This window comes from Eptesicus fuscus, chromosome 9, assembly GCF_027574615.1.
Source record: "Eptesicus fuscus isolate TK198812 chromosome 9, DD_ASM_mEF_20220401, whole genome shotgun sequence".
NCBI lineage: Eukaryota > Metazoa > Chordata > Mammalia > Chiroptera > Vespertilionidae > Eptesicus > Eptesicus fuscus.
The window spans coordinates 45,445,852-45,466,396 of NC_072481.1; the positions used below are offsets into that span (position 1 = coordinate 45,445,852).

A 20,545-nucleotide genomic window follows, 5' to 3' on the forward strand; every position below is an offset into this window, starting at 1 on the left:
TTTGTTGTTGTTCTTTAAAGCAGGAATTGAACTGTTTTCCATTCATTGTTTATTGCAATGTATATAGTATTCCTATCTTAAATAAGTCCTTTACTATTACATAGACAAGTAATCTTTAAAGACTCACTCTTCTATATACAGGGAATTCCTGGACTCTCCCTGCTCATCTTTTTGTCATGCTGGAATTCAGGTTCAAAAGTATCAAATATTGTTTGAGTGCAGAGTTGACTAAGTCTGGAAAGTTGCAAACATTTTGTCATGCGTCAACTAGTAAGTCATGAATAAGGTCATCTTACTGATTCTGGTAATTTGTCTGATTTAAGGGAGTGCATTTCATCTTTGATAAGAGCAGTAAAAATTCCTACTTATTTTAGTGTCAATACTACCTTTAAAACACCAGGGGAAATGTGGCTTCAGATGATATTGAAACAGAGTTAGTATCTGTATGGTTGCAGATACTTTTATTTATTGGGCTATGATATTTATATCTGGAAGAGTGTAGGGTCATGTGATGCTGGGAATTGTTTGTGGTGAAAAGAACACTCATCTAGAGGTACAAAGAACTTACTTTTCAGTTTGACTTGGCCTTTCATTAGCTGTGATGTTAATCAGGTTACTTAATGTTTATCTTTATGTGCAGTTTCCTATCAGTGGATAACAATCTTTATTATACCAGTTTCCTCCGCTATTTAGAATGTGTACAAGGTGTTACCATACTTTAAAAACTATGAGTGGAAATATTACCATAATTAGTATGTATTACTTCTCTTTTTGCACAATAAATGTTCTTGAGGTTATGCAAAGGATGGATGCAATATAGTTTTTTAGTGGTTAAATGATGCTTTGTTTCTACAAGCAAGTTTTTACTTATAGTTTCTTGGTGGGCTACATTGGTAGCAGGGCATCCTTCAGATATTTTATTTCTTCATCTGTGTAATATTACCATGAGCCTTCTCTCTGGCTTTCCCTGTATATGGCCCAAAGCAGCTCACATTAGTTGTTTACTAAATTAACTGGAAAGTGTATACAGTTTGGAACGAGACTACCTGGATATAAATCCTACCTACAGCACATAATATCAAATACATAATGTCTTGTGTATTTGATGTCTTTGAGCCACCCTGTCTTCATCTCTAGAATGGGAACAATAATGAGAACTTCACAGGATGGTGTAAACATTCAGTGAAGTCAGTGTGAAAATACTTTGTAAACTATAGTGTTCTGAACAAATACTGGTCACGATAGTTATATGTTCCCATTGCATAGTGAACATTTTATTTTTTGCTTACTAGGTTTAATCAAAGGAGATACCCATATGTATAATTGACATCAGTAACGATGTTTTTTGACAAATTAATCTCTTATCTAAAAATAAATATAGGCTCCAGTAGTTTTTGAACTAAAGAAAAAAAATCACTTTTAGGACTTAGAGAAAAGATAATATAGTAAGGGAGAAAGAAGCCCTTAGAGCTAGACTTATACTTAACCAGTGATTCTCAGTCACCAGAGGTGATTTTTTTCGTTTCGGCCCTCAAGGGACACTTGGCAATGTCTGGAAACATGTTCAGTTGTCATGGTTGGAAGGTGGGGATAGTTGCTACTGGCATCTAGTGATTAGAAGCCAGGGATGTTGCTGCTCAGACCCTATAATGCACAAGATAGCCCCCCAGAACAAAGAATTGCCTGGCTCAAGACGTCATTGGTGCAGAGGTTGAAAAACCCTGGTTTAGAAGATTGGAGAGATCTTCATGGTTTCCTAAGTGGTCCTATTGCTGTAGATGAACCAAAAAGCTTAAATAGACCGGTGTTTACTGGTGAATATGTCTCATTTCTATTACTTGCATGTGTCAACTAGTAAGTCATGAGTAAATATTTCATGAATTTCTATTAATGTTTCCTTTAATGTAGAACTTAAACATATCATGCATTGTTGATGGTGAGTCTGCCTCCCCTGCTGTTCTGGGCGGGAATTACACCTCATCCATTTTTACCCCAACACCTGCCAATTGGGTTTAATTACTATTGGTTGGAATCAGAATTGATTTGAATATGGGGATGAGTAAGGGGATGTCCACTCTCAAGAAATTTAAAGATTATTGGGTGAGGGGTAAATACTGAACATAATTTGTAGTTAAGACAAAATGTGACACAGCAGAGAGGTGCTGTGGTTCCTCAAAGCAGAGAAATATACCAGGTGAATGGCATCACAAAAGACTAGACACTTTAGAAGTATGCTTCGTATTTGATCTGGTCATTTGGAGGAATAGCACAGAAAATAATCAGACATGTTTATAAAGATAAACGTGTCAAGGAAGTCATTGTAGTGCCATTTAGAAGAGAGAATATTGTAAAGACCCTACATTTCTAACAGTAGGGGATTCATTAAGGCAATTGTATCATATGAAAGTGAGAAGATAAAATGCAACCATGCTGTAGAAGAGTATTTGCTTACTTGGGAAAATGACCATACCTGCATACAAACACGTACATAATACACATACATGCACACATTGAAAGTTTGGGAGGAGTTACACCAATATGTTTTGGGGTAAAGACAATGATTTCCATTTTGAATATGCTGAGATAAGGGTGGAGGTCTGAGATGGAAATCCAGATGTTTGGTAAAAACCAGTGGTCTACCCTTTAGTGCATACAGTAAAGCATAAAATGTCGCTTCTACCCTCCAGGAATTTTTCATTTAGTGAAGATAATATCCAGGAGACCTTAACTGCGCTCCTATCAGGATACATGCTGAGCAAGCAAGTTAGTGTGCAAGGCTGTTCCTCCTTCAGAGGTTGGACTTCTGCATTGGAGGTTGAATGGGGACTTTGCAGAGCTCTGATGCAATCTTCTCTCCTCACTAGTGGTTGACAGAACTGAGAACTGCCATTTGGGATGAATCTTGTAAAACCAGAGCCGTGCTGACTCTAAAGTTGAGTACTCAGAAGATGTACAGATGAGCAAAAGACTGGTCCCCTCTGGTGGAATGTTAGGGAGATATCTGATAAAACCTGTTTACCGCGGAACTAGCAAGTCATGACTACCCTTTGTCTTAACTGAGTCTCCTTGGCTATGCAATGAGCTCACTTTCTAGGGACATGGGTGTAGGAATTTTTGGAGTGAACTCTCAGCTGAAGCTTTTCTAGCCATTGGCTTAAGCAATAACACTTTCTAAAATTATATACTCTCCCACCTTTTTAAAAAAATATGTATTTTATTGATTTTTTTTTTTTTTTTTACAGAGAGGAAGGGAGAGGGATAGAGAGTTAGAAACATCGATAAGAGAGAAGCATCAATCAGCTGCCTCCTGCACACCCCCTACTGGGATGTGCCCGCAACCAAGGTACATGCCCTTGACCGGAATCAAACCTGGGACCCTTCAGTCTGCAGGCCTACACTCGATCCACTGAGCCAAACCGGTTAGGGCACTCTCCCACCTTTTTCATGAAGATTCAAAGTGGAAAGAGTTATAGTAAGTGAACGAGGGTAAGCATGCTTAGCTGCTTTTGTTTCAGTCCCTCATAAAACAGTTTTATCTGCATTTTATAACTTTTGTGGTATTCTACTGACCACATTTTTCAGTCCTTTCTTTCCTATTTCCAATCCCTCCGAAAATGTCTACATTTTTAATCGTAGGAAGTTCATGTTGGAGTTCAGTGTGAAAAGGAAGGTTCCCAGTCTTTGGAAGCAATATAAGGACATGACTAAAAATAATTTTTTAAAAATGCCAGGTACATTTGGTTTTGAGTTATACTTCTTTTACTCATAGTTGACCTTGGGAAGTCACTTCATTCTGAGCTTCAGTTTCCTTATCATTGAGCTAGTACCTGCCTTTCAGGGTTATCTCCTTATCAGTGAGATGAAAAGAATGATAGTACCTACCTCATCGGGAGATGTTTTTAGGTTATAACTTTTAAATTTGATAATTATGTATTTCAATATTATCTTCTATGTCAAGGGATATACTGTTTTTTCTCTTATGGCAATAACACAATTTTCTTCATAAAAAATAAATATAACTAAATTAAAAAATGAGTTAAGTTAAATAAAAATATTAAGTGAATGTGACCAAACTTTTGAAGGTGATAGATATGATAATGATTGAAGTTTATGAAAAATGGACTCAAGATTGTTGCTAAAGTCCTTCCAATGTCTGGCCACATGCACATGTGTTAATACAGCTGTTACAATAAATATAAACAGTTGGACTTGAGATAAGGGATCTTCAGTCTTAGACCTGGATCTTGCCCATTTTTATTTAGGGGCCCTATAAGCATTTTTTAAAACTCAGCGCTGGTCCAGTAGCACTCTACCTACTTGTCACTAACATTTTATGTGCCTGTGGCCTATTGACTTTGATTCTTCTTCAAATGTATTAAAGATAAGCAGATACTAGGGGGGAAAAATGTTCACCCTAGAATTTCATTTACACTGAATTATAGTCAATAGTTGGTTTTCCTCTCTAAGGCTTAATAATGTGTATCTTAAAAAAATAAATTCCCACCCTGGCTGCATGGCTCAGTTGATTGCAACATTGTCCTGTACACCAAAAAGGTTGCGGGTTCAATTCCCAGCCAAGACACATTCCTAGGTTATGTGTTTGATCCCCTGTCAGGGTGCGTATGGGAGGGCAACTTATTAATGTTTCTCCCTCACATTGATGTTTTCCTCTCTCCCCCACCCTCTGTCTCTCTCTCTCAAATCAATATACATACCCTTAGGTGAGGAAATAAGTAAATAAATGAATAAATAGTTAATAAATACCCAATGCTGAGGAGAGAGAGGCTGTAAAGCATTCTATTACAGAGCATTCTGCAGATTACACTTTGTTTATCCTTTGATGACAACAGAGAGAACCGGCAAAGCAGCAGAAAATTTGATTTTTTAGATGCTTTTGATACTTTCCTTCTCAAATTAGTCAACTCTTAAACTTCTTATGCAGGAGCCCAGAAGTGAATTATTTTGTACAGGACCCTGCATGATGATGATTAGACACTCCATCGTTATTTGTTGAAGGAATTCTCTGAAGAATTAACATTCTCAATATGGAAAAAAACAAATAGGCTAAGGCTTAATCTAAGACAAACTCATTTTTATTGCTATCACTTAAAATAACATAATTTTGAAAAAAAAAGTTCATTTAATTGTGTAATTTAATTAACAGCTCCCTTTGTGTTGTATTGGGTCAAGGGATGAGGGGCCACGAGATCCTGGGCTCTCCCACAAGAAGTGCAGACACCCAAACACATAATCACACTCACGGACCGTATCTAGCCTACAGATGTGTTTATTTTGGCCCCATAAGATGTTTTAAAGGTTTTTAAATTTGTAAGGTTTAAAATCTGTTGCCAACATTTAAACTTCGGAAGGTTACACATGTTAAAAATCCAGATTTCTGTTTTCTCTCAACATAGAAGATTTGGCAATGGTGTGTCCACATTCCCTCGGGGCAACAGCTTCTGAGAAGAGCAGCTCCCCTCCGAAGACCGTCTCCCATTCACCGTGGTTCCCACAGTCCACATTGCATCATATCCAACCCATTCCCCAGACTGCCATTGCCTGCTCAGCCCACATTATTGCATGTGAGTTTGCAACTCATGATCTAAAAAGACTATATAATGTTAATAAATTTGACTTAAGGAAATGTCCATGGCATTTTCTTCTTTATCTACTTAAGCATGCATTTGCATTCTCTCACATTTAAAGAATATAGCTCCATTATGCGTGCACTAAGAATATCTACTTCAGAAACCTGGCTTGCCACAGGCATGGCGCTCCGCTGTGTGCATCTGAAGCTATTGTTTAGTCATCAGGCCCTGCCAATCCTCGGCCTTTTACATATACCAATCAATTTTATTTGCCCACATCTCTTAACCCAATCTCTTCTATAGATGATACTTCCTGGTGGACTTTTTATTTTTTAATTTTTGATGTCAATCTTGAAGAAGTGAACAATGGAGAGGGTGAAGTAGGGAGGGAATACTGGGAAGAAGCACTTAGATTTTCTTTTTTATGTTTCCAAGTGGATTCAGTGCTATTAACCTCACTCAGTTAATGTTTGTTAATTAGTTGATCCTGGTACAGATTGGCATAAAGGCATCTAGACTAGGTTTGAGATGACAAAGTGAACACTGATGGAGCTAGAGTACGTAAGCAACTTGTTTCCAAAGCTCTCTGACGCCATCCCCCTGGAGGTAGCACTATAGTGACTTCTCATATTCACCAGGGAAGATTTTAAAAGCTTCCCTGGTTCCAGAAAATGCAGAAACTTTGGAACTGTTGTGAAATTGGATCCCTGCTATTTTACTAGTTGCTTTTTCAGTTGGGGCATCCACTGAGATTGATATAGTCTCTGGGGAAAGCAGGTAGGATTCATTTCATTTTCCGAGAAGCCAAATTTAATGCATCCCCAGCTGGTGCCCATTAGAACTATATGATTCAGGAGTCAGGTCTTATCAGTCACCCTGTTGGGGGTATTGTGCTGTAGGCAAAGCAAACTAGCATGGGTTCTGAGAAGAGCACAGAGTCCTGGTTCCAATTCCCATGAGTAGCCACTGTTATAACTCTGTATTACTCAGGGTTCTCCAAAGCAATAGAACCAATATGGTGAGAGAAAGATTTATTGTAAGGAATTGGCTCACCTGATTGTGGAGATGTAAGTCCAAAATCTGCAAGGTAGCCCAGCAGGCTGAAGACTCAAGAAAGAGTTGCAGTTTCAGTCTGGTGGCAGAATTCCTTGCTTGGAGGAGGTCAGTCTTTGTCCTGTTAGGTCTTGCTACTAATTGGATGAGGCCCACCCACAAGTCCACTGATTTAAATGTTGATCTCATCTCCCCCCCCCCAAATCCTTCACTGAAACATCCCAGAATAGTATTTGACCAAATATCTGGGTACCATGGCCCAACCAAATTAACATATGAAATTAACCATCACACCCTCCCCCCTCAAAGAAAGGATGGAAAATTGGGCTGGAAAACCTACTATTGAAGTTAAATTTTTATTTACTCTTATATTTATACTGGAGGATGTTAGACTCATTCCTTGGAGCTTTCCAAGTTGGAGACATCTGCTCCCTGATTTCAAACTATATTACAAAGCTCTAGTAATCAAAACAGTATGGTGTTGAGAATAAACAAACAAAAAACCAGAGACATAGATCAATGGAACAGAATAGAGAACCCAGAAATAAACTCATACATACATGGTCAGTTACTTTATGACAAAGGAGCCAAGAATATACGGTGGGGAAGGAACAGTCTCTTAAATAAATTGTGTTGGGAAAACTGGACCACTATTTTACACTATACACACACAAAAAAAACCCAACTTAAAATGGATTAAATCCTTGAATGTAACACCTGAAAACATAAGACTCCCAGAAGAAAACATTAGGCAGTAAGCTACTTGACAGCAGTCTTGGCCAAGATTTTCTGGATCTGACTCCAAAAGCAAAAATAGACAAGTGGGACCACTTTAAACTGAAAAGCTTCTGCACAACAAAGAAATCATCAACAAGATGAAAAAACAACCTACTGAGTGGGAGAAAATATTTGCAAGTCATATATCTGATAAGGGGTTAATATCCAAACTATATAAGGAATCTATACAACTCAATAGCAATAAAACAAATCTGATTTAAAAATGGGCAGAGGATCTGAGTAGACATTTTTTACAAAGATATACAAACAGCCATCAAGTACATGAAAAGATGATCAACATCACTAATCATTACCACAAGATACCACCTCTTAGAATGGCCAACATCAAGAAGAAAAGAATAACAAGTGTTGATGAGAATGTGGAGAAAACAGAACGCATTGGTGGTGGAGATGTAAATTGGTACAGCCACTATGGAAACAATATGGAGAGTCCTTGAAAAATTAGAGCCACCATATAATCCAGCAATTCCACGTTGAGTATTTATTTGAAGGAAAGAAAAACACTAACTCAAAAAGATGTCTGCACCTTCATGTATTGCAGCATTATTTACAACTAGAGGCCTGGTACACAAAAATTCGTGCACTGGAAGGGGGGGGGACTAAGCCCAGCCTGCCCCCTCTCACAGTCTAGGAGCCCTCAGGTGATGTCCTACTGACGGCTTAGGCCCGCTCCCCGGGGGGAGCAGGCCTAAGCCACAGTCTGGCCTCCCTCTGGGGGAGGCAACCAGGCTGATCAGGGGAAGGCCTGCCAAGGTGTTTTCATAAACATGGAGTCCAGTCCCTTCACCACAAAATATGACAACTTTCTTTAGGCATTTTCAAGATGTTTCTTTCATAGGATATGACCTTTCTTTCTTTCTTTTTTTTTTTTTTTATCCTCACCTGAGGATATTTTTCCATTGATTTTTAGAGAGCATGGAAGAGAGAGGGAAAGACAAAGAGAAACATCAATGTGTGAGGGACACTTCGATTGGTTGCCTCCTGCATGAGCCCTGACCTGGGCCCCGGCCAGGGAGGATCCTGCAACCTAGGTACATGCCCTTGATCAGAAGCGAACCCAGACCCTGCAGTTGGCAGGCCGAGGCTCTATCCACTGAGCCAAACTGGCTGGGGCAGGATATGACATTTCTTAGCCCCTCCAACAGCAGACCTTAGTTTTTTCCTCCAGGAGTGAGGTGGAAAAACTCACTTCTTGGATTCTTATTACCCAAGTTACCAAGAACACTGCGAGTGGCGTACCAGGAGCTTAGCCAGTGAGCGGTCAGAAAAGGTGTTTCCTCTGCAGGACTGCTGGCGCGCTGCAGCTTGCAGGCCCTCTTCTTTCCGGGTCTCCCCACAGCTGTGGATGCTGGCAGCCCTGTTCTCTCTGGCCTCCCTGCAGCCACGGTGGCTGGCAGGCCCTCTTCTCTCCGGGCCTGCGCCATCTGTGGCTTGCCTCACCGTGCAGGCAGTCCCTTCCTGCCCACCTGCGCGCACAGCCTCCTCTTGAGCGGTCATGACGTTACGGCGTCCCAGACAATTTGCATATTACCTCTTTATTATATAGGATAGTCAAACTATGGGGACAATGCAAATGTCTATCAAGGGATAAATGGATAAAGACGTAGCTATACAAAATGTAATATTATTCAGCCATATAAAAAGAGTAGAAATCTTGTCATTTGCAACAATGTGGTTGGACTTTGAGGGCATTATGCTAAGTAAAATAAGTCAGACAGGAAGAAAAGTACCATATGACCTCACTTATATGTGGAAATATTTTAAAAAAACAAAACAAAAAACAAGCTCATAGACACAAAGAACAGGTTGGTGAGGGTGAGGGGCCAGAAAAATGGGTGAAGGAGCCAGAAAAAAGGTACAAACTGCCCTTTACAAAATAAATATGACATGGGGGCATAATGTATAGCATGGTGACTATAATTAATACCATATTGTACATTTCAAAGTTGCTAAGAGAGTGAATCTTAAAAATCCTCATCAGAAGAAAACAATTGTGTTACTATGTAGAGTGATTGATGTTGTCTAGACTAACTGTAGTGAACATTTTACAACATATATAAATGTCTAGTCATTATGTTGTATACCTTAAACTATGTTAATTATACTTCAATTAAAAAAAAAAGAGTTAATGCTCATGATAATGGGCTACCTGGGAAGGAATCTGGGCATTTGAGTAAATTTTTTCCATGTAAATTGGTTGCATTTTTTGTGTCATGATGTAGATGTGCAAATTTCTATATTCACATTTCAAGTTCTTTAAGTATTATTGACATCATTGGAACCAGAAATAAGTAGCTTAGAGAGTTGTTTTTAATTTTGTGATTAACTTCCTAACCCATAATGTTCAAATTTCTGTGCTAAGCTCTCCTCAGGGATTTAGCTTCAGGTCAGGTTTTCGTGTTGGGTTTGCTTTTTTTCTTTTTCTTTTCTAATTCAAACTCAAACATGAACTTTTTCTCATTTTAAGAAAAGACAAGCTTCTTTAAATTTTTTTCTTAAATCATCACTCGAGGATATGTTTACTGATTTTTAGAGAGCGAGATCGGTTGCTTCTCTTACGTGCCCCAACTAGGGATTGAACCTGCAACCTAGGTATGTGCCCTGAATTGAACTCAAAACCTTTTGGTGTACTGGACTATGCTCCAAATAACTGAGTCCATGCGGCCAGGGCCTAATTATTTTTTTTCTTCTCCTTTTTTAAATCAGCTCAGTCCCTACCATGGTGGAAAGAATTCCCTTAAGCAGTAAAGACAGTTTTCCTCTCAGTGTAAGTTCAGCTGTGATGCAGCTTTTATCATGATAATATAGTACTAAAACTGGGTGGGCCTCTGCTGTGCCACTTTGCTGTGGAAAACTCACTTAACCCTTTTCATCCTCAGTTTCCTCAACTATGACATGAGCAGTTTGAAGTATACTCCAGAGACCCATCTCTCAAGAGTCATTAATTACCCTTAGCCTTCTTAGAAGGTTTGTTCTTAACTGGAGCCATTTGCCATTAGAGGCATCTTTCCCTACTGTCCAAAATTGGGCATTCTGGAGTTCATGAGGAAATTTGTTTTTTTCCTCCCTCCCTCCCTTCCTTTTTTTGAGAGTTATCTGGTTGAGGGGGGAAGCGGAAAGATTATTAAGCAAGGCCTACAGATGTTAAATCACTCATTCATTCATTCATTCATTTAAAAATAATAATTTGTGGAATGGTCTATGAGAGAAGCATTTCAGCTGAGTATTGAAGTAGAAAAAGGATTCGAAAATATGTAGATATGAAAGAAGTGATTTCCAGGAAAGAAAGGTCAATATGAAGGAAACTCCATGTCTGGAAATAGCCACTTGCACTGAAGTCTGGAGCAAGTGATAGAAGCGGCAACTGAGAAGTTGGGTTAATATCATATCAGAGAGACTCCCAAATGCTAGACTGAAGACTCTGAACTTTATTCAGGAGACTTTAGGCCCTGTAAATGAAGTTGAGGACAATGTCCTTCTCTTATTATTTTATCTTTACTGTCTGACTAATAGTAGATACCAAATAAATATTGGTTTCTTGAATGAGATAATTAATTTAAGATTTTTGAGAAAGGGAATGAAATGATGACACATGAGGTTTTAGGGGATTTTACTTGTCAATCATGTAATGACTGGAGGCCTGAACTTGGCTGTTGGCACCCACTCTATTGGGTGTTGGAAGAGGGAGGAATCAAAGGTGTCTGATGTTAATTCTGGGTAACTGCAAGAGTGCCTGATACCAGGCTCTAAGGCATATTTTCACTTTGTGTGTTCTCTCATTCTTCTTAGTTACACTTGAGTGCAGGCACCCTGTCAGATTTAACTTTGTATTCAATATCTTGCTTGAACAGGTCCTCGATAAATATTTACTGAAGGATTTACTCTGTGGTAGCAAACCTGATTTTGTCTTTAGTTTTTGAGGACTGGTGGTGATGATGATGTCAGAATTATTGAGATACTTTACCTGTAGGCAGAAATTCAAGTACTTTTATGCTAATTCATAATAGTTATTTTCATCTGAGTATTATTCTATTGTTATAAGCCCTGATATGAAACTGAAGTTGATATTGACTTAGGCATTACAGTTATCAGCTATATTTTATCATTAATATTAATGGATATGAATAGTTATTATGACATATTCATAATTGATTGTATGTAGGATGACTTTAAAGACACAAAATTTCCAAATACTTATATACTAGTATAGTAGTTTCCCTTCACTCACAGGGGATACAGTCAAAGACCCCAGTGGGAGCCTGAAACCAAGGAATTACTGAGCCCTATAATATACTATACGTACATACTTATGATAAAGTTTATTATCCTATATAATAAAAGCCTAACATGCTAAGTGTCTGACCATTCATTTGATGCACACTGACCACCTGGGGGCAGACGCTCCGACTGGTAGGTTAACTTGCTGCTGGGGTCCAGCTGATCGGGACTGGGTGAGAGGTGCCTGACACGCCCTGGAGCCAACCTCCTGCAGTCCCTCCTCAGCCTCTAAAATATTTTTCTAATTAATTTCCTTTCAATGTGCATGAATCCATGCACCGGGCCTCTAGTTTATCATAATAAGGTACACTAAGAAATTAACAATAGTAATCTGTACTAATAAAATGGTAATATGCTAATTAGACCAGATAGACCAGACATCTTCTGGATGTCCTTCCGGATGTCCTTTCAGACAAAGCCATGGTGGCGGGGCCAAGATAGAGGTGGTTAGGGGCGATCAAGATGGCAGGGGAGAGCAGTTAGGGGCAATCAGGCTGGCAGGGGAGAACAGTTAGAGGTGATCAGGCCAGCAGGGGAGAGCAGTTAGGGGCAATCAGGCCGGCAGGCAGAAGCGATTAGGGGTATCAGGCAGGCAGGCAGGTGAGCGGTTAGGTGCCAGCGGTCCCGGATTGTGAGAGGGATGTCCGACTGCCGGTTTAGGCCTATTCCTGCAGGGATTGGTCCTAAACCGGCAGTTGGACATCCCCCAGGGGTCCCAGATTGGAGAGGGTGCAGGCCGGACTGAGGGACCTCCCCAACCCCCATGCACAAATTTCGTGCACTAGGCCTCTAGTTAATAATAAAATAGAACAATTATAACAGTATCCTGTAATAAAGTTTTGTGAACGTGGTCACTTGTTTTAGTAGATCCCTTGCTGAAGTCTTTTTATAGGCTCAATGCTTTCTGGTGCAACACATTGCTGTCAATCAGAACACATTTTTCATCCATATCTTCCACCCACAAATTTAATGCCTTCTTTGTTTTTAAATTTAAATTTTATTATTATAATGTGAATTATACTGATTGATTTTCTTCTTTATATTTATTTTTATTATTGAAAGTATTACAGATGTCCCCTTTTTTCCCCAGTGACCACCCTCGACCTTGCCCTCCCCAGGCCTTCACTGAACTATTGTCTGTGTCCATGGGCTATGCATAGATGCATATAAGCTCTTTGGCTAATCTCTTCCTGCCCCTCCCCTTCTGAGATGCGTCAGTCTGTTGCATGTTTCTGTGTCTCTGGATCTATTCATGCCTTTCCATCTCAACTAAGCATTTATTATGTACTGTGTTGTAACTTTGGCAGTTTGAGGTACGATAGCAAAACTAGCTATGAATTTCTTTTTCCGTCTTCACAATTTCAAAATAAGAGATTCATTCTTACTGTAGATCTTAGCAACCTCAGCATACAATTTTTTTTTCTTTCCTTAAGTAAAAAACTTTCACTTTTTCACCCAGAGGAATCACTTTACATCTTCTCTTTGGCATATCCAAACTGCCAGCATCACTACTCCTATGCTTGGGCCGTTGTTAGGTAAAATAAGGAAGGGTTACTTGAACAACGCTGCCATTCTGTGATGGTTGGTCTGATAACCAACATGGATACTAAGTGACTAAGGAGCGGGGAGTGTATCCAGCGTGGATACACTGGACAAAGGGATGCTTTGTGGTCTTGGAGCAAAGGAGCAAGAAGGCACGAGATTTCATCATGGTCTTCTCAGAGGCGTGCAATTTAAAACTTAGGAATTGTTTGTTTCTGGAGTTTTTCATTTAATATTTTCAGACTGCAGTTGACCACAGGTCATGGAAACTGTGGAAAGCGGAACTACTGATAAGGAAGGACCCCCTCTACGTCACTTTCAGCTCAACTTGTCTGTATCATGTTCAAGGGAGTTAATGTACGAGACCTTGTACTAGATACTGTCTGATAGACAAAGATGACTAACACACTCTGTACCTGTAGGAGCTCATAGGACGAAGTATAAGCTAAGGCAGGTTTAGCCAAGAGACTAGCCAAGCGTCAGGAAAGGAATCCAGCGACTCCTTTAGAGAAGAAAGGTTATGAGCAGAGGCTTCTTAGACTCTGGCAGTTGCGGCCTTGACGAGTGGAACTTCTGCAGATAGATCTGGGGGAAGGATGCTTCGGACCAGAAGACAGCAAGGATTCATAAAGCATTGAGTGTGGTGAGGTGGAAGACACAGCCGGAGCAGTGGATAAGAGGTGTCCTGGAGTGGGCTCAAAATCCTTGGTCGCATGGACAAACTTCTCATGGTAAGCAGTAGGTTTTAAAGCAAGGTCTGTGGTCCTGCCTGCAATTTGGGCAGATTAATTAGTTGGCAAGTGAAAGATAAATTGTGGTGCAAAGGCATGTTGCTTGTCAAGTTGGGCCATCCTAGTAATCCAGGAGGAAGCTGTCCAGGGTGGTGGTAGGTTACATGGAATCTGCCAACTCGTTATTTTTTGTTTTGTTTTGAAGTGTATTTTATTGATTTCAGAGAGGGAGAGAGAGAGAGAGAGAAACATCAATGATGAGAGAGAATCATTGATCGGCTGCCTCCTGCACACCCCATACTGGGGATCGAGCCCGCAACCTGGGCATGTGCCCTTGACCAGAATCAAACCCGGGACCATTCAGTCCACAGCCTGTGCTCTATCCATTGAGCCAAACCAGGTAGGGCCCAACTCGTTTTTATTGGAAACTTGAATGGGGCGGGAGATTTTAAAAGATGGTTCTAAATTTTAAATTGTGCATCTCAGGATACGAAAGAGTAAAAATCAGAACAAAAGGATATTTTTAAGAGGAAGATGATGAATTTAGTATAAACATCTGGTTTTAATTTTGAATTGCATGTGGATCATTTTTGGGTGGGAGGTGTCTGGCAAGCAGTTGATCAGCCTGTTGTATTATTTTTATTCCACAAATATTTTCACCCCCATAATCATGTTATGTGCATGGCAGTTCAGGAGCAAGGGCAAAGTGGAAATGATGGATAGTGTTAATGTGCTAATGCACAAATGAATTTTGTATGAAATCATATTTCCAGACATAACAGCTGACCCACATGTAGGCAACTACTATTTTTTCCCAGTGCTATTTTAAGGTAGTGCACATGGGGAAAAAAAGATGTATGATGTTTAACCCTAGATATAATTTATCTATACAACATTGTGACTTAGCCAAGTGCTTTGCCCTTATGACACTTGTTCTTTTAATGTCACAAGGTCAAATAATAGGACAAGCTTAGTTCTTAACAACTGAGCTTAATTTTATTTCTGGTCCCATTCTTTCCCCAGAAAGATGTGTTTTGTGGTTTTGCCCTTCCAGTACTGTAAGGTAAATCTTAGCTTTTCAAGTCATTCTCCCTGCTTTATCTCAAACTTCCACCCCCAGTCCTTGTAGAAATTATTATTACCTGCAGGCGTGCAGAATGGTACAGGTCCAGTCTTTATGGCTGTTGCCACCCAAAGGACTTGAGTTGAGCTCAGAACTCAACAAAGATTTTGCAGAATGCTTACATTACAGAGGGCCCACTCCGTTACATTATTTAACGACTGTAAAAGAGTTACAGATGTTTATACTTCACTAAAATACTTTCTTGGGCTTTTACTTCTGTAAACATCATTTTACTTACTTTAGATCCTCTCAACAGCGGTGGTCAGGTAGATACTGTCCTCTCTCCACCCCCGCCCCTATTTTGCTCAGAGAAGTTGTGTTAGGGCTCACGGGAACTTGGTTTGGAATCAGGGTTTCCTGAATGCAAATAATTTTCTTTTCATGATAAGGTGTTTTGGTCAGTGGTAAAATTGGAATGGCTTATCTGGCCCTTGAAACACTAAACTATCTATTCCTTCTTTGAAATTTACTTGAGGCTGTTGTATGACCCTCTGAAGTGTCTAAATGGGCTGAATATAATGCCCCCATAGTCTGGTTAGTTGGTTTCTCAGCCTTAAAAACATGTTCCTGCAGCAGTTTGTGCCACTTACGTGTGCTCGCGCGCACGCGTGTGCGTGTGTGTGCGTGTGTGTGTGTGTGTGTGTGTGTGTGTGTAGATAGATATCTTTATCTTTAGAACTGTTGATGAGCATCGTCACAGCGGAAAGCACCTGCACTTGGGTCTGCAGACAGTCTGCTTTCTGAATTTTCCTTGTGTGACCTTCACTGAAGCAAGGACGGGAGACCTGCCACTCTGCTTAGAATACTGAAATTCACCAGTGGCCTTTTATGGATTTCAATCAGTCCTCTGATTTTCTTCATTCTTTCCTCCCTTGTTTCCTCTCTTCTTTCCTCCCTCCCTCCTTCCCTCCCTCCCTCCCTCCCTCCCTCCCTTTCTTCTTCCCTCCCTCCCTTTCGTCTTTCCTTCCTTCCTTCCCTCCTTTCTTTCTTCCATCTTTCCTCCTTCCCTCCTTCCCTCCTTCCCTCTCTCTCACCCTCCCTCTCTTCCTGAAAACCTGGGTTTCTGAAAGAAATTGCCAGCCTTAAGAAATAGACCCGATTTCAACAGAGGACCAGAAACTTCCTTTGAGATTTTTAAGTATTTTCTTGGGCAAAAATTCGTTGTTTTCAAAGAAGACCAAGACTTCAAAAAGCCTTCTGTCTTTAATGTCTCTCAGGGGACATGGCTTGTTTGGTATGATGGTGTACAATTCTGTCTTCAGACTCACAGCTTTATTAACTTCTTACTATTGGGTCAGTAATTGCTTTTGAGAATCCATTAGCCACCAATACTCCCTGTCATATGTGTCATGTTTCTTCCGTGGAACAGGATGATTTGGACAGGCCTCTCCCCTCGGTGCGTATGTGCCTGAGAGAGTGAGCCAGTCCATCTTCAAGGTCATCTGCTACCTCTGAGGTGGTTCGTGCTTCTCCGTGATGTCTGTGTCCTTCCACTCACAGCTGTCTGCCATTTACTCACTACTCGGTGTGCCTGCATTTATGATCTCTGCTCTCTAGTCCTAGAAAGCCACGCCTCTTGGGTTCTCCGCATGTATTCATTCAGCAGGCATGTACTAAACGTGTGCACCTTACGGGGCTGTGCCCTGGAGATCCCCACAGGAAAGTGTGTGTATTAACTAGCGAGGGGGAAAGTATATAAATAAACAGCTGCAAAGTGTGTGAAGTCCTTTGTGGAGGTCCAGTGGCGGAATGGACAAGGGCTGCGGAAGAACACAAAGGGAGCCCGTGGGTCCCACCCCCACCAGGCCGCTGTCCACCTTCCTGTTCTCCCCTTTATTTTTCCAGATACCCTCCTTTCTTCTTGTCCATGCACCCTGCCCCAATCTGTGATGAGGAAGATACAGATAAATATACATGCTTAATGGGGTTTTAGATCCAGTGGGGCAGGGTGCATGGAAAAGAAGAAAGGAGGGTATCTGGAGAAATAAAGGGGAGAACCTCTGTGAGAAAGCAGATTAAGTGGATAATAGTTGGACTCTCGCCTCTCCGTGATCTGTGGTGTGTGTGGGTTGGGGAAGACCCAGAAAAAGAAATATGGCTGGTTTGTATGATAGTTTGACTGTCATGGAGAGCGAGATGCTTTATTGCTCCGAAAGCCCTGCCTTCCAAGGGCATTTGAAAGCGGCCCTTGTTTCTACTCTGGCGGCGTCGCTGAACCCTGAAGGTTTAATCCTTATTACTGATAAGAACAAAAAGAATGTGACTTATCTCTCCCATCTCTGCAGAGATGGAAGGAAACACCATTTCTTGGGACACGATTACGCGTTATTTGACAGCATTTCAGTTTGTCCATTAATTTAGGTGTTTGAATGAGTAAACGCAGTTGTGTGTGTGTGGCGGGGGGGTGGGTATCATTTACTTTATGAATGTGGTAGTTCCTTTTTGAAGTGATCCCACTCGTACCCCTTCCTCCGCCATTCAAACAGAGTTTAAATATTTGCCAGTACAGATGTTTGATTTTTATCTCAGCTCTTTCTTTGTTTAACTTTATTCTCGGGGGTGGTTAAGTGGAAGATAAGGGGGTTCTTGTTTAATTCTTCTCAACTGGTGTTGCTCAAATATTTGCAGAGCAGACACTTCCCAGAAAGAATGAGCAGGAACCTGGTTGAATGGAGGTGAAGTGATATGTCTCTCTGCCGTGTCGTAGTCAGCCAGGCACTGTTGGGCTGTAGCCAGGACTCGAGGGACGACTGGGAGGCATGGGCCTCTCTCGGCGTCCAGGTCATTTTTACAGGCTCCGGCAGCTACTGGTCAAGGGGCTTTGCCTCCTTTGGTTCCCAGGAAAACGTGTGCTGTTGTGGTTGTTTTTTTTTTTGGGGGGGTTGTTGTTTTGTTTTTTTGTTTTGTTTTTGTTTCTTGGGTTTTTGTTTGTTTGTTTGTTTGTTTTTTGCAGAATTTTATGATTTTATTAACACAAATACAAAGTGTACCCAATCTGTCTATTCGTTTTCCTCTCCGAGCAGCCTGGCATTGGGTTGGTGACTGATGGCCAGCTGGGCTGCTCTTTGCACAATGGCTCCGGTTTGAGGAGACGCTGTGAGCAGACTCAGCACAGCGAGATCTGTCGCACATCAGCAGCACTTCAAGCTCCGTGATGCTGTGGGCCAGAGGCTTCTGAAAGCCCCGGGGCAGCATGTGGTTGGTTTTCTTGTTGCTCCCATAACCAATGTTGGGCATGAGGATCTGGCCCTTGAATCTTGTGTGCACCTTGCTGTCCATGCCTCTGGGTTTCCACCAGTTCCACTTCATTTTGACAGATCGGTCTGGCTGGTGCCGGATGAACTTGTTGGTCCTCTTTTTGACAATCTTGGGTTTCACACGGGGTCAGAGGGCAGCCAGGGTGCCGAGGAGGAGACGGCTGCCACGTCCTCCGTAGGCAGCGCCGAGAAAGAGACAATGTGTGCTGTTCTTCAAACGGAACCCGCTAGCCCAGCAGCCCTGGAAGCAGGGGCCTGCCCTGTGCATTGAACTCTGTCAGAAGCCTTGCAGCCTTTGCTCCACACCGGCTTCTGAGCCGACACCAGGGTTTGCTTCAGAAGAAATGCTGGGTTTTGTGTGTTTCTTAACCTTTTGCACCCATCTCAGCATTTTAGCCATGATTACAAGTAAGTACAAAACAGCCACTACCCGTTAACTGTCATCATAGCGGCCTTGTTTATGGACTCCATTATCAATTTAAGCCTTGCTCTTCTGAGATATCCACCGGGATTTGCTTTTTTAAATGTTACCATAAAAATGTGTCCATGAATAATACTGCATTTCACCACCGCCCTTGGATCTGTGGGTGTGGCTTTTATGTGCTATGTGATAAATTGGGCAGCCTTCACTGGAAATGTTGAGGGAAATCCATTGCAAATTTAAACAAAGACCAAGAGATTCAGGAAGTAAACCCCAACTGGTGTTATGTGTCTCTCTCCTTTATGTCTTTTTTTTCTTCTTCTTCTTCTAAACTGGGACTCCACTGAAAAGTTGATTTACACAGTGAATCGAGGCTGAATGAAATCCAATTGGAACTCACTCGAACAGTTTTGATGTAAGATTCAAAGCTTCTGCAAATTTATTTTATCTTCTACATTTGCTGATCTCCTGCTTGTAAATCCTGTTGAAGGAGAATAAAAATGACTGCAGCCTGATGGGAATTAAATGTCTGAAGTTCAAAGCAGTTTGCACATCAGAGCAAACGTCAATCAAATGAACATCTTGCAAGCCAGGCAGGGAGTGAATTTCTCCATGGGGAAGAGATCAAAGTGGGAGTCACAGTTCTGTTTTCTCCCTCGGGATGCAGTTTCGATCAGTTGTTCATGAAAGTAAATCCAGAAGGAAGTAGGTTTTGTGTGTGTGTGTGTGTGTGTGTGTGTGTGTGTGTGTGTGTGTGTGTTTAACACAAGGGGGTAGGAAAGATGGAGTTATTTCTCTTGAAACTGAATTTCAGGCCCTGGCTTTTATGTTGTAAAAATAAGTATAGAAAGCAATCATAATCCAATATCTCCCCCCCCCCTTTTATTTTTAGAGTGAGGATCTACAGAAGATTTAGAGAAGATTATTCTCTTAGTGTTATCGCTTTTTAGAAGCACAGATATAAAGATAATTTGAATTGCCTGCTCACTTAATGTGAAACTTTATTAGTGTACCAGTTCCTGACCTTTCCATAAACCTAGAATTATATAAACATGACTGGCAGCTAATAGGCTTCTCAATGAAAAGTCTTTTAGGTAACCACTAAGACTAAATGACGTGTTTTGATAAAGTATCATAGGCATGAGTTTTATATTTCTCATAGTCTCCAAATCAGGGTGAATGGCATGTTTCTCTTTATCCATGGCACACATTCATGAAATGTGTTCCTGTCTCAGGCAAGGCAGCCATTCCTCAGAGGCCCAGAGGTGGCAATGTAAGGAGATGGCTGAGCAAGGGTTTCTCCTGTGTTTGGCGTCCAGAAGAGAAGCAGGCACTAGTGAGTGTGGGTGAAGAGAGAGTCACAGGGTTTTGGCTCCTGCAATTGTTTTCTCCTAGCTTGCTCACCAGCTTAGGACACACTGCTGTCCTGCACCTCGTAAGCCCTCTGTGGACACCTGCTTCCTTACCTGGCAGGCATCAGTGGCGTGGGCAGGGACAGCAGCAGAGCGACGGCCATTTCGAGGCACTTCATGTTAACTCAGCTGAGGAGTGCATGCTGCCTGGCTGAGATTCAGCACGTGTGAGGGAATGCAGACAATTGAGGCTACAGTGAGACTGTTGCCACTTAACACCACCTAGCAGGAAGCAGGAGGAAGGAGAGTGGTTGGCATGCCTCTGAATTCCTGAAATATCAGAATGTAGGGATCTGATAGGAGTCAATAACTTAAAAACCACCAGCAGTGCCCTGGCCAGTG

At 41.2% G+C, this 20,545-nt stretch overlaps 1 protein-coding gene and 1 pseudogene across 1 annotated transcript in view; one reads left to right on the forward strand and one right to left on the reverse strand.

The window, feature by feature from the left end:
• The window catches only part of CACHD1 (cache domain containing 1), a 238,420-nt gene that overhangs the window by 121,252 nt on the left and 96,623 nt on the right, over positions 1-20,545 (forward strand). The window lies entirely within an intron of this gene.
• On the reverse strand, positions 18,113-18,638 carry LOC103284185 (60S ribosomal protein L32-like; annotated as a pseudogene).